Here is a 14,781-nt window from a genome sequence, read left to right as displayed (position 1 = left end):
CCCCAGCGACTCAGCAACCTCCATATTCCTGAAAATAATGTTGCAGCTCAACGTTCAGCCACCAAGCCACGCTGTGGCCGCAGTTCGCTACTGTGGGCAACGGAAGGGCAGCTCCTTCGCACTTCGCACGTAATAAAGTGGAGCAGGGCCAGGACCTAGAGAAACAACAAGGATACCAAGACAGTGTTAGCCACCCGATCCCAAAAGCGCTTGTACTCAGGTGCTCTGAATCTACTTCATGAAAGCCACTGACTTCCATCTGCCACCGGATTCATTACTTTGCTGAGAACTTGTTGAAACCTGCATTCAGTATTGTTGAGGGAATACCACCCGATATCGGCCCTTAACTGTTATTTATTCAGTGGAGGCCTGTCTTGTGGTAAAAAGGGGGACCATTCCCTGGCTTCATTGTTTTACTTGCACTGAGTCCATCATACCCCGGCATATATCCTTGCTTGATATACCCGGGCAGTGATCAATCCCCCATCTGCGTTACTGGTCAGCCACCGTGCGTAACCAACGCGGCTGCCGTAGCCCCCATTTAACATCAGTTTGCAGGCCCGGGGAACCTTGCATGATCCACTACTATGCGATCATGACAGCACCTTGCAGACCTACCATATCCCAAAGGCCATTTTTATGGCTGTCGTGTGAAACAGCCTCGCCTCGTTGGGTGAGGATCTGGGTCTCATCCAATGACCGCTGCCCCTGAAACTGGGCAACGTATAGTGGCTTACTAATTTCTCCCCAATCTGAGTCCTTTCCTTGGACCATCTCTTGATCATTCCCCCTATCCTCAAATAGTTTGACACCAAGGTCTTTTGTTAGGAGAGCTAAGCCCACCTGTTGCCCCTACATGATGGCATGTAACCATGTGGTCCAACCTGCACTCCTTTGCTTGAGCGATGGCGCCGTCCACCAATTCTGGTTACCCTGCGCCCCAGCCTATGCCGTGTGGCTGCCAACCGCCTGCCCGTGCACACATACTCCCTGTTAACGGATTGGGCCTCCTGTTGCTGCCTCGCTTCCTTCCACCGATGGGCCAGCTGTACACCATAGTCGCAGGCCCATGTTCCTGTATTCCTCTCAGGCAATCATAATACTCTTCCTCCCGCATTAAAATGCCAGGGAAATTAGCCAATATGCTGCGTGGCCCTGCCTGCTCACCCTGGGAGTAGAATAATTGCAAGAAATTTATGAAGATAAGCAAAGGCCCATGCCAATGATTTCTTTACCGTTAGCACATGGATTAGCTTTACCAACATGACTTAATCAATATAACCATAATATTAATGGTACCATCCTGACACCACGACTTCCATATTGTTTATGATAATAACATTTCTAAATTATTATTCACTAAAACAATTAATATAATGCTTAATAACTCATATTAAGCTAAAATCAACTCAAGCGTGAATTTGATTCAGATGCCCTCAATGCTTAGCGTTCTTGCAAGCCCCCCATTCCAGTAAGTGACTACACCATTTCTTATGAACAAACTAAAGGGGGCTGAGATAAACTGACTTATTTATTTATTTATTTATTCGAATTTTTATGCCGCCCTTCTCCTTAGACTCATGGCGGCTCACAACATGTCAGCCATAGCACTTTTCAAACAGAGCCAGGCAATTGCCCCCACAATCCGGTTCCTCATTGTTTTACTCCTGAGGGGATTAACCAGAAATTAGGAGATTTCCAACCTTCAGCATGGTAGTGACATGGGGATCTACAGGCTGTAGTTATGGTATTAATAGTATCTTTCAGTTTTGTTGGTACAGAAAAAAGGCCTGCTACCAACTGCACCCGTACTGTTATAGCTTTCAGTACAACTTTACATTTGGAAATGTGGCAAAATTCAGAATATTAGTAGCACCATTCATGGAGACATAATGACTTCCATGCGCAACTGCTCCAGGCTCCGGCACATCATGAAAATAATAATAATAATAATAATAATAATAATAATAATAATAATAATAAAATTACCCAGGAGCAAGCACATAAAACCCTGTTACCAAGTAATCCCTTAGTGCAGTACTTCAGTAGTTAAGTATGGCCATCACATTAACAAAGATAATTCCTCAGGAAAAGGGATGGGGCCTATTTGACCAGGAGGATTGCCATTAAGCCAACTTGAAAGTGAAGAGGAAAACATACAAAAGTAAACCTCCGGTCTGATAACATGTATATATTCTCGACAAAAGCTTTAATAAGCCAATTTTTACTATGTAAGGTGTAGAACATAGCTCACTATATTCGACTTCCTATAACACTTTATATTAACACTGTCAACCCTTATTGAAGCGTGAGAGCAATTATTTATGTATTTATTTTAAATTGAGGGTAAGGGAGCAGCATGAGGCTATATTTACTTACCGCCCAATAACCTCATTGCTATTTTCATTGTGGTAAAGAAACATATGCCAGACCTGTCTGCCAAATAGCTTCTTAGGTCCCCCATTCCACCGTGCTTCAAAGAAAGGCCAAGATATATTTCTGCACAGTACTCTCAGTAGGAGATCCTTACATAGGAAAAGACAAATCCTTTTATATTCAGCAGCGCTGTTCCAAATGGAGTGCAGAGGTATATGTTTGATAAAAGTGTAATAAAGGTTAACAGTCTCCTAAGCAGCAGAAAGCCTTCATCATTTGTTGTAGTGTTTCTGCTAAACCCGCTTATGAGCAGAAGCCAAGGTTTTAACTGCAAAGTTGCTGTCAGAAGCCAGCTAAGTCCCCTGAAGTTATGATGAACCAAAGGGGCCAAGGTCTATAGTAATGCTACCGTCTTTTGATCACTAAAAGCCATTTTTACTGACAAAGCAGTCTTTCCATAGACCCAGTTGCTGAAGCCCCACCTAACCTGGTTTCATGGCTACTATCCCTGATTGACATTGTACCTCTTGTGAGAAAATGCCATAGGAGGGCACCATTATCCACAGGTATGAAAGAACTGTTAACAAATGGTGGTGAGACCAGACTGCTGAAAAGCATTTCCGAATATGAAAGTTTTAATCCCCTTACCATTTCTATGTCCACCACATTATGACTCAATTATAAATCTTGTTCTAACCAGTGCTCAAAACCTAGTGGCTTGTTTGGCCTGCAGGAGCCCTATTTCTCGCTAAAATTGCCTTAAAGGGATGTTCACAGTGCCCTGTGGAATTGGTGGGGCGCGCAGAGGGGGGGGTTTTGCCCCACCACCCCCACTGTCATATCACAACCCATGTGTTGTGCCCCCCCAGTAAATTAGTTTAATTGCAAATTAATTCATTTTAAGCTCACTCAATTCAAATATATTAATTTAATAAATTAAATCATTTTGATAAATTATTAAGCACATTCAAGTTTACCTGCTTAGATAAATTAAATCGTTTTAATTTGTCCATTTTTGTCCCAAGCAATTCAAGTATACTTAACTTTACAAGATTGAAACATTTCCATTCCGCCATTTTATGCACAATCAAATCAAGTAAACCAACTTAAATAAATTAAGGCATCTTAGGATGGATATATGTTTATCCCAGGCATGTTTAAATTCAGTTACTATGGATTTACCAACCATGTCTGCTGGAAGTTTGTTCCAAGCATCTACCATTCTTTCAGTAAAATATTTTCTCACATTGCTTCCGATCTTTCCCCCAAACAACCTCAGACTGTGCCCCTTGTTCTTGTGTTCACTTTCCTATCAAAATTGCTTCCTTCCTGAATCTTATTTAAGCCTTTGAAAAAAAATTACATGTATTAAATGCCTCGTGTGCCTTCAGATATGGCTCTGAGTGTCACCTATGGCGCACGTGCCAGTTTCTCCATCATGATAACATTTATCTACTTTAATATATCTGACAACTTATTTACTGAATGTAACAGCTCATTTGCATACTTTGGGAAATCATTCTTCTAGGTAAGTTGCAACTTAATATGAGGTGGTAGCTTTGACAGTTTTCAAAATGCTGCTAATATAATTATAAATTTAAATTCTACTTCACGAGGTAGCCCCCCAACGCGGCAGCCCCCCCTCCAGCGCCGCCCTGCACGCGGAACACAACCACGTGGGGGAAGGGGAAAAATTTGCCGCTACTCGTTGCCAGCCGGGCCGCCAGAGCCCTTGATCACCTGCCCCGGCGGACCCATGGTCCCTGAAGCCGCGATCCCAGCAGGCAAGCCGGCAAAGCCCCTGTTGTCTTCCCGGCCATCCCCCTTCTCCCTCCAGCAAACCTGTGTTGCCCCTGGTGATCGCTTTGATCCCAGGGGCTCCGAAATGGTGCTATTTCTGCGCCGTCCAGGAGGGAAAGGAGGGTGGCTCCATGAGCCTCGATCCTGTCTGCACGAGCAGCAGAAGCAGCGACAGCGGCAGTTTGGGAGGGGGAGGAGACGCCTCGGATCGCTGCTCATGAGGCTGCATTTATTAACAGCCAGACCGAAGAAGGAGAGAGCCGTCTGCAAGGGCGACGTCCTCCTCCTCTTCTTTTGACTGATGGGCGCCCGGTGAACAGTATGTTCCCGGGTGCTGGATGCCGTTGCCCCCTGCTCGCCCGCAAACCTGAGCTGCCCCTGGCGAACGCTATCGATCCCAGGGGCTCCGAAAAGGCACAGTCCTCGATTTCTTCCTTCCATCCAGCGAGGAGAAAAGGCTCGCTGGTCCCTTTTCTGTCCGTTCTGCGGCGAGCTCGGGGGGCAAGAGAAGCCGGGGGGGGGGGCAAGCAAACCCTGATAAAGGGCACACGCCCCGCCCCCTCGGCTTTCCCAGAATGCCCAAGCGTTCGCTGATTGCTCTGGGGCGTTCCCGCGCTAACGCGGGGAACGCCCCACAGCTGATGGGGGGAGCCGAGTTGCTTCCCGCCATTGGCAATTTTCGTCCAGGCGTTATTTCGCCTGGCCTCTCATATCTATCAAGTAGTGGGTATTAATTAGTTAATAAGGCAATAAACTATACTGTAATCAGTCACAGGTAATTGTTAACTATTAACTCTTTTAACTCTTTAACTGTTAACTCTTTTAATAGAGAAACAGTTTATGTAAGTAGGGCAATAAGGTTTAAGCTATAGAAACAACACCAGAATGTTATAATTCCTTTTAGTATTAACCTTGTAAAGTGGTGGCGGGGGACAAAGGAGATTTCTTCTAACAACCGGTTCTCAGAACTGCTTAGAAAGTTAACAACCAGTTCTAACAAGCTGGTGAGAACCAGTAGAATTCCAGAAGACTTGATTATCCTGGCTGCTGTAGATTACATTGCTTCAGGCAGCTTGACAGGAGCTTGGTGGCCCAGAGTCCTCTTCATTGGTTTCTCTGAGTTTGGCTTCCTATGCAGATGACTTTCCAGGTCCATGGCCATGGCTATGTTGTACAAGTCTTTGTATGTGATTGAGAACTCCTCTGAAGCAGCAGGTTTGGCTGAGGTTCTGGTCTAGGGCCTCTTTGAAGTGGTGGGTGAAAAGTGGCGGGACCCAGGGGAAGAGCCTTCTCTGTGGTGGCCCCGACCCTCTGGAACCAACTCCCCCCAGAGATCAGAATTGCCCCAACCCTCCTCGCCTTTCGTAAGCTCCTTAAAACCCACCTCTGTCATCAGGCATGGGGGAATTGAGATATTCCTTCCCCCCAGGCCTATACAATTTATGCATGGTATGTTTGTGTGTATGTTTGATTTTTAATAAGGGTTTTTAGCTATTTTAAATATTAGATTTGTCATACGCTGTTTTATTATTGTTGTTAGCCGCCCCGAGTCTATGGAGAGGGGCGGCATACTAATAAATAAATAAATAAATAAATTTGGGCCAGTCTCTTGGATTCTTGGCTAGCCTCCAGAATTCCCACACTGTCTTTTGGGGGCTGACTCACTTGCTTCAAGGTTTTAATCTGGGCTTTGGCTTCTTGCCTGCGCTGTGTCCTCAAATTGGGCTCAGAACAGCTGGACAATTTGTCAGTGACCTCTAGCTCCAGGGCTTCTTCATCGTGTAGTTCAGCTATCCAGTCTACTGTGTCCCCCTCATTTATACTATCAGAAATTGCCAATATAATATCTCAGTTGGTCTGACATTGGTCCCCATATCAGTTGATGTGGGACCAAATCCAATTGAGAAAGTAGGCCAGCTTTCCTGGGGTCCCATTGAACTTCACTCTAAACCATGGAGGGGGGAAATGGTGAGTGGGGCAAGTTGTCAGGGCGGTGCTGATGGTGGGATCGGAACTGGCATCCACTGGTATTGAACCCACATTAGCCAGGAGGGACCTAGTCAGCAGGAGGCAACCTGAGGACCAGTTGGTGAGGGGGATGTTGGGTTTTGGCAGCCCAATAGTTCTCCTAGAAACTCCAGACTGGACTGTTCCAATGGACCTTGCAGCTGTGCTGCACTCGTTCCAGAAGGAGCTGTCATCCCAGTAGACCAGGCCCGATAGGGAAGGCTAAGTTGTGATCTGCTTCACACTGAGTGAAACAAGGCCGCTGCTCCACTATGGGCAGTTGTGGTTCCCTGGCCCAGGAAGGTAAATGTGGGCTGAGCCAGAACCCATCCAGGTGGTCCAATGATGGGAGGTTGTGTGGTGGTCCCCACGCTGAGCTGATAGAATCACTCAGGTAGACCTACCAGTGACTGGCTTCGCATTGGCAGTGGAAGGCCCCACTCCCGGGAATTTCTGAGATCAGCGGGGTTTGGTGCTCTCCACTCAAGGGCCTGAGGGTGCTCCACTCTGCTCACCCCCATTTGCAGTTTCTGCAGCATCCACCCAATCAGCAACTCCTAGGATGGTGAACTCCCCAACTTTGGACATTTTCAAGAGGAGATTGGACTGTCATTTGGCTGGGATGCTGTAAGATTTCCTGCTTAACCCTGCTGTTCTGTTTAAGAAAAGTAACAAATCTTCTGTTCCCGGGTCACCCTGACCCGGACCGAAAACTCTTCATTTGCAGTGCTTATGTTTGGTCTTTTTGAAAGCTTTTTTCACTTGGAAAGTAGTCTGAACATTTCTGCACACAATGATATGAAAATTGAAATGAAAAAAGTAAATCTTATTGGTTTATTTTGCGGATATAATGCACGCCCCCCCCATTTTTGTGAAATTTTTTTCAATTTATGGATAGTTTTGCTTGCAAAATGCATTCTATTTTACTAAAGTTGGTATGGGATTGGTAGCTTGAACATTTCTGAACATAATGATATGAAAATTGAACTTGAAAAATTGATGCATATTGGTTTATTTTGTTGATGAAATGCATGCCCCCCCGTTTTTTTTAAATAGTCTTCACTTTATGGATAGTTTTGCTAGCAAAATACATTCTATTTTACTAAAGTTTGTGTGGGATTGGTAGCTTGAACATTTCTGAACATAATGATATGAAAATTGAACTGGAAAAATTGATGCATATTGGTTTATTTTGCACATAAATGTATGCCTCCCCCCGTGTTCAATTATTTCAATTTATATAAAAATTATGCTGTTAATTTCAAACTTACATACTTTTTTTTAGTAAAATGGATTTGTTTCATAAAATTAGTCCTCTGGCTACAATGTGGTTGATTTTCAAAAGGATATTCCAAATATTTCTAGACAAATATGTATAAACAGTGACAATAATGGCACATAGCAAGGCCGGGGGTGGGGGGTGGCCTTTTTGTGGCAAAAATAAACCAATAAGAACCATTTTTTTCAGTTCATTTATATTTTTCTTATATTCAGAAATGTTCAATTTAGTATATCAAACCTTTTGGGGGGAAATTCCTTAGGGATTTGTAGCCTTAAAAAAATAGAAATTGACACGAAATTAAAAAAGGATGGGGGGGGAGGGGCTTTTTGATCAAAATAAAAATATAAGTCTCAATTTTTCCAGTTCAATTTTCATATCATTATGTTCATAAATGTTCAAACTAGTTTTCCAGTTGAAAAAGTTTTCAAAAAGATCAAATTCAAGTACCTAAAAAAATTATTTTTGGTCCGGTCATATACGAACAGAAACAGACTCGAAGTTATGATTTTTTTTTGCCCAGAAAACAATTAGCCACCACCCCAAAAATATTTTTTGATGATCAGCATTGTTAAATTGAGTAAATGAATGCCTAAGATTTTAAAGAATATTTCGGATTTGGAGGATAAAAAAATAAAAAGTGAAAATGGTTGCAAGCAGCCGAGGGGGGGGGAGGCCTTATTTCTGATATTAAAAAACCAATAAGAATCATTTTTTTCAGTTCCTTTATATTTTTCTTATATTCAGAAATGTTCAAGCTACCAATCCCACACCAACTTTAGTAAAATAGAATGCATTTTGCAAGCAAAACTATCCATAAATTGAAAAAAAAATCACAAAAACGGGGGGGCGTGCATTATATCCGCAAAATAAACCAATAAGATTTACTTTTTTCATTTCAATTTTCATATCATTGTGTGCAGAAATGTTCAGACTACTTTCCAAGTGAAAAAAGTTTTCAAATTGACCAAACATAAGCACTTCAAATGAAGAGTTTTCGGTCCGGGTCGTATGTGACCCGAACAGAAGATTTGTAACTTTTTTTGCCCAGCAAAAACTAAGCCCCCCACCCCCCAAAAAAAATTCTCATAGAGAGAACCCCTGAAGTGATGGATAGTCATGAAATTTCAAGTTTCAGATATGCAGGGAAAATTTTTTACAGGGACTCAAACTTGGCTTCGGGTCACATACGACCCGAACAGAACAGCTTAAGCAGGGGGTTGGACTTGATGACCTGCAGTGTCCCTTTCAATTCAAACAAACAAGCAAGCAAGCAAACAAACAAACAAACAAACAAATATCCTGGAATTAATAAATTCATTGGAGCAAACTGTCCAACTCTAGTAAGAGGGTCCTCCTCCTCCTCCTCCTCCCCCCGTTACAGAACCAGCATTCTCATGGGAAGAGAGATTGTGGCAGATTTAGCAGCCACCATTGCTTCTCTTCTTGCTATTTTCTTCATCCTGGGATCAGAATTGTTATGTTTGCAAGTTGTTAGAATAAAGATGATCTTGTTGCCTAAAGCTTCCTTTGCCAGCCTATTACAATTCTTATCATCTATAACTAAGCTGGTGTGAATGTGCATGCCTTTTTGCTTCTGTAAAGGAAATGGATTGCAATTTGAAACTTCCTTTGTGGAAATAGCAAGCCTGCTTATACTTTATTAATGCCCCCATGCTTATTCACAGATGTGGGAAACTTCAGGGTCTGTTGAAATACAATTCTCAGTAGCTCCAGCCAACATAGTAACAATCTTTTCCTCATGTTTTAGTCTGCTACATATAGACAGTCTTTTATAAAAAGAAACATTTAAAAAAAGGCCAAACCCCTTTTCACCTACAGCAGAAAGAGGTACAGTTCAAAATTTTACCACCTCATTCCAGAGGTGTTAATTTACCACCTCTTCTAGCAGCAGGGAATTACAAGATAATGTTTCTTATTCCTGCCAGCACATCACTAGATGATGGGCTGAGAGTTTTAGCCTCAGCATCCGAATGGCACCAGTTTAGAAAAGGCTGTTGTAGAAAGACTAATAATAGCAATTTTAAAAGAGGCTAAGTGTGAGCTGGATGATGCCCTGGGTTGATAAGCAGAAAGGGGGAAAAGGATAATTTCAGCTCAGTCTAACCTGGTGTCTGCCCCCCCCCCCTGGGATTACATGTATGAGAAGGCAGCCACCATTTGTATTCTGTTTCTTTGAGCTGAGAAAGTTTTGCAAAATCTGTGCAACCATGTTGATTTGAGTGCACAGGCTCTAATTTGATCTATTTTAAATAATGTTGCATATGTAGTACTAATATATTAACCTACCGTATTAAGAGCTGTGGTGGTGCAGTGGTTTGAATGCAGTACTGCAGGCTATTGCCCGCCCCCCTCTCCAAAAAAAATCAGTGTAATTTAGGGTGACTAGACATCACACTTTTGGTGGGACAGTCCCACTTTTGGATTATTTGCCCCATGTTCCATGGTTTTTGAAAAATGTCCCTCTTTTTTAAAAGATCAACTGCCACGCAGAGGTAGCCGACAAAACAGTCAGTCTTCATTGGCAGCTCCAGGGCGAGTAGCCTCCCATCAAGCCACCCCCAATGGCCTAGATATCCTCCTGGATATGACCCGGGCAGATTCCTGAAGAGGCAGGCAGAGCCAGCAGCCAGTAGGAGAAAGCCGAAGTGGCCAGGCATTTGTCAAGCCTCGGCAGCTCAAGAAGCTCCCCTTCTTCCTCCACCTCCCATGTCAGTCCTTCTAGCCAGCTCCTTCATTGAGAAAGGCTCAGGCAGCTCAGAGGGAGGGAAGGAGAGAGAAAGAGACAGGGAGGAAGGAAGAGAGAGAGAAAAGAAAAGGAGGGAGGGAGAGAAATAGATAGAAAGGGAGGGAGAGAGAGAAGGAGAAAGAGAGAAATAGAAAGGGAGAAAGAGAGAGAAAGAAAGAGAGTGAGAGGGAGGGAGGGAAGGAGGGAGAAAGAGAGAAAGAAAGAGAAAGGGAGGAAGAGAGAGAGAGAAAAGGAGAGGAAGAAAGGGAGAGAAAGAAAAAGCAAAAGGGAGGGAAGGAGGGAGGGAGAAGGAAAGAGAAATAGAGAGGGAGGAAGACAGAGAAAAGAGAGAGAGGAAGAGAAAGAAAGAGAAAGAAAGAAAGAAAGAGGGAGGGAGGGAGAGAAAGAGAGAAAGGGAGAGAAAGGGAGAGAAAGGGAGGGAGACAGAGAAAGAAAGAGAAAAAAGAGAGAAAGGAAAAGAGAAAGAGAAAGAAAGAAAGAAAGAAAGAAAGGGAGGGAGGAGAGAAATAGAAAGGGAGGGAGGAAGAGAGAGAGAAAGAAAGAGATTTTTTTTTTGCTCCATATACTGTAGACCAAAATTTTAATCAAGAACCCCCCTCACCCCATTAATGGTGTCCCGCATTACCAGTGTTAAAATCTGGCCACTTTAGTGTAATTACATAGTTTTCAGGGTGAGCAGGCTATCATGCCCGAGAGTAGATGGTTTGTGTCAATTAATTTGAAAATTAATTTAGCCAGTAAGGAGCTGGATTGTTAGTACTCTGTGCAAAACACTTGGTTTTGCAGTAAATAAACAATGAATGTTTGTATTGAAGTACTATAGCTTTAAGAAATTGTGTTGCAAATTGCCATAAGAGAGAGCCAGAAAGCATGATTTTCTCTCTCTGCTCTGTCTGTTCTTTCTGCTGATTCACTGTGAGTGATGTAGTAAGCTCTGATAGTTTGATGTATTTTTAAGCTGTAATGTATGTCTGATACGTAAGACAAAGGCAAGTTTGTAATATTATTATTGTATTGAGAGATATTGACTGACTTGAATGTGTATAACTGGGCTGTTTGACTTGACTATGCTATTCCATAGTACCTTGTGGAACTTGGGGTACTGCCCTCTTTGCATTAGGACATCTAGGTTAGATGGCGAGATCTCTAGATTGCAGTCCTTAGTTTGTAGCTTGCAGTCAGAAGTGGAAAGATTGTCCCAGCCATGTGCTGCAATGCAGCCATGTGTCCAGCCTCCACTTCCACAGCGCCCCCCGAGGAGGAGGGCTGTGTGGACAACTGTCGGTTCAGGAAGATTGCGTGCAGTTGAGCAAAAACATAGCAATTTTGGTCTCTCTGTATCTAATCCCTATAATGTTCTTGCGGATTTAAATAGTAAGGATGTTGGAGATATTAGCAAGGCCCCTCAGGCAGAGAATGAGGGGATGTTCAAAGGGGAAGTTGTCGTAAATGTCACCGAACCATCAAGTGCAGTTAGTAGAAATAAAAAGAGGACACATTTTCTTGTGGGTGATTCGACTGTTAGAGGTGTTGATTTGGGACAGAGTAAGGACGTGGTGAAGGTGCTGAGGTGTCTCCCAGGGGCCACTGCCAGCAGGGACAGGAGGCGGATTACAAACATTGTCAAGGCTGTGAGTAAAGGTAATAACATTGATGTGGTGGTGCATCTTGGCACAAATGATTTGTCCCAGAGAAATGTCAATGTAGTGAAAAGAGATTTTCAATGTCTAAGTGTGGAGCTGGGTAAAATAACAGATTCAGTGACTTTCTCAGAGGTGTTACTGGTTTGTGGTCAAGAGGATAAAACAACGTGTATCAGAGAGTTTAATGTGTGGTTAAGGCAGTGGTGTAAAGCTGAAGGTTTTGGCTATGTAAGTCATGATGTCAGTAGGTGGTCTAATAGGGAGTTGTTTAAGAGGGATGGTTTGCATCCATCATACAGAGGTACCAGGTACTCGGTGAGGAATTCAGAACTTTTTGGGACAGGCATTTAAACTAGGTAAAGGGGACAGAGATGTAACTGATGTGGGTGATTTCTGTCCCCAACCAATGAGGATAAAGCAGTTTTTGGAAGCTTATGAAAAGGGAGCTGCAAATAAAATAGATGTTGTTGTTGATGATGAGGGGCAAACTAATAATGAAAATAATGTTCTTCGGGTAATGTGCACGAATGCTCGAAGCTTGAGCAACAAGCTCTGTGAATTAATGGCCATAATATCTAGAGATAATTTGGACCTGGTTGCCATATCTGAGACATGGTTTAAGGATTCTAATGAATGGGAAATATCCATACCAGGATATACACTGTATAGGAAGGATAGAATAGAGAGAAGGGGAGGTGGAGTAGCCATTTATATTAAAGAAAGTCTAAAAACAACACTAATTCAAAATACATGTCAAGATCTAGAGACTCTCTGGATTTGCATGCAAAATAAAGAAGGTTCTGTCATTAGAATTGGGGTGATCTATAGGCCTCCAGGGCAATCTGAGGAATATGACAACAAGATGGTGGATGAAATTACCCAAATGGCAGTAAAGGGAGATATTGTGGTTATGGGTGATTTCAACATGCCTGATGTTGACTGGAATATCCCCAGTGCCCTTACATGCAAAAGTAAGAATATAGTAGAGGCCTTTACAGGAGCAGCTCTGGCACAGCTGGTTAAGACACCAACTAGAGGGGAGAATATTCTAGATTTAGTTTTTACGAATGGGAATTGGGTTTCAGATGTCAAGGTGGGAGAAAATTTAGGTTGCAGCGACCATCTATGTTTGTGGTTTGATGTAAAAACGCATTGTGAGCAATCCTATAATGCAACCAAAGTATTGGATTTCAGAAAAACAAATTTTAATGCAATGGGGGAATATTTAGATAATGAATTAAAGGGGAGGGATAAAATGGCAGGAGCGAGCACCCAGTGGACTGTATTAAAAAAGGCCATCTTAAAAGCCACTGGACTGTATGTAAGACAAATAACTAAAGGTAAAAGGAAGAAGAAACCGCTATGGTTTAGCAATGATGTAAGGGCTATAGTCAATGAAAAAAAGGCTGCCTATAGGAGGTATAAAGAGTCTGGAAGTATAGCTGATAGGGAGGTGTATAAAATGAGACAGAAGGAGGCGAAACAGATAATATATGCTGCTAAAGCCTCAAAAGAGGAAGAAATTGCCAAATCTCTAAAGAAGGGGGATAAAACCTTCTTCAGATATATTAGTGATAAGAAGAAGAAAAACTGCGGCATCACGAAGCTTAGTACCGGGAATAATACATGCATTAATGGGAATAAGGAGATCGCTGACCATTTCAATAGCTACTTCTGTTCAGTTTTCTCAAAAGACACCTTACAAAATAAAACTATAGGGGGATATAGCATTGCTTCCAGCTGTACGGATTCAGCTCCAGTGATCTTAGAAGCCGATGTCTTAGAAGAACTTGAACGATTAAAGATAAATAAGGCAATGGGTCCAGATGGCATCCACCCCAGAGTTCTTAAAGAACTCAGATCTGTCATTGCTACCCCCCTGACTGATTTGTTTAACCAATCCTTGTTAACAGGAGATGTTCCTGAGGATTGGAGAATGGCCAGTGTTGTGCCTATCCACAAGAAGGGCAGTAGAGAAGAAGCTGGTAACTACAGGCCAGTTAACTTGACATCAGTTGTAGTTAAAATGATGGAGACTCTACTCAAAAAGAAGATAAATCAGCACCTAAAAAACAATAACTTATTGGACCCAAATCAGCATGGCTTTACTGAAGGCAAATCATGTCAGACTAATCTCATTGATTTCTTTGACTATGTCACAAAGGTGTTGGATGAAGGTGGTGCCGTGGATATTGCCTACCTGGACTTCAGCAAAGCCTTTGATACGGTTCCACATAAAGAGCTGATAGATAAATTAGTGAAGATTGGACTTAATCCCTGGATAGTTCAATGGATTTGCAGCTGGCTGAAGCGTAGACATCAGAGAGTTATTGTTAATGGCGAGTATTCTGAGCAGAGTCAGGTTACAAGCGGTGTGCCACAAGGGTCTGTTCTGGGTCCTATTCTTTTTAATATGTTTGTGAGTGACATAGGGGAAGGTTTGGTAGGGAAGGTTTGCCTATTTGCTGATGACTCTAAAGTGTGCAATAGGGTTGATATTCCTGGAGGGGTCTGTAATATGGTAAATGATTTAGCTTTACTAGATAAATGGTCAAAGCAATGGAAACTGCAGTTTAATGTTTCCAAATGTAAAATAATGCACTTGGGGAAAAGGAATCCTCAATCTGAGTATTGTATTGGCAGTTCTGTGTTAGCAAATACTTCAAAAGAAAAGGATTTAGGGGTAGTGATTTCTGACAGTCTCAAAATGGGTGAACAGTGCAGTCAGGCAGTAGGGAAAGCAAGTAGGATGCTTGGCTGCATAGGTATAACAAGCAGGAAGAGGGAGATTATGATCCCGCTATATAGAATGCTGGTGAGACCACATTTGGAATACTGTGTTCAGTTCTGGAGACCTCACCTACAAAAAGATATTGACAAAATTGAACGGGTCCAAAGACGGGCTA

General features: G+C 42.7%; 1 protein-coding gene across 1 annotated transcript in view; it reads right to left on the bottom strand.

Annotated features, from left to right (window-relative positions):
* RGL3 (ral guanine nucleotide dissociation stimulator like 3) overlaps window positions 1–14,781 on the bottom strand; it is a 65,424-nt gene that overhangs the window by 32,991 nt on the left and 17,652 nt on the right.

Source organism: Erythrolamprus reginae, chromosome 2 (genome assembly GCF_031021105.1).
Source record: "Erythrolamprus reginae isolate rEryReg1 chromosome 2, rEryReg1.hap1, whole genome shotgun sequence".
Classification (NCBI taxonomy): domain Eukaryota; kingdom Metazoa; phylum Chordata; class Lepidosauria; order Squamata; family Dipsadidae; genus Erythrolamprus; species Erythrolamprus reginae.
This window is presented reverse-complemented; position numbering and strand designations above follow the sequence as displayed.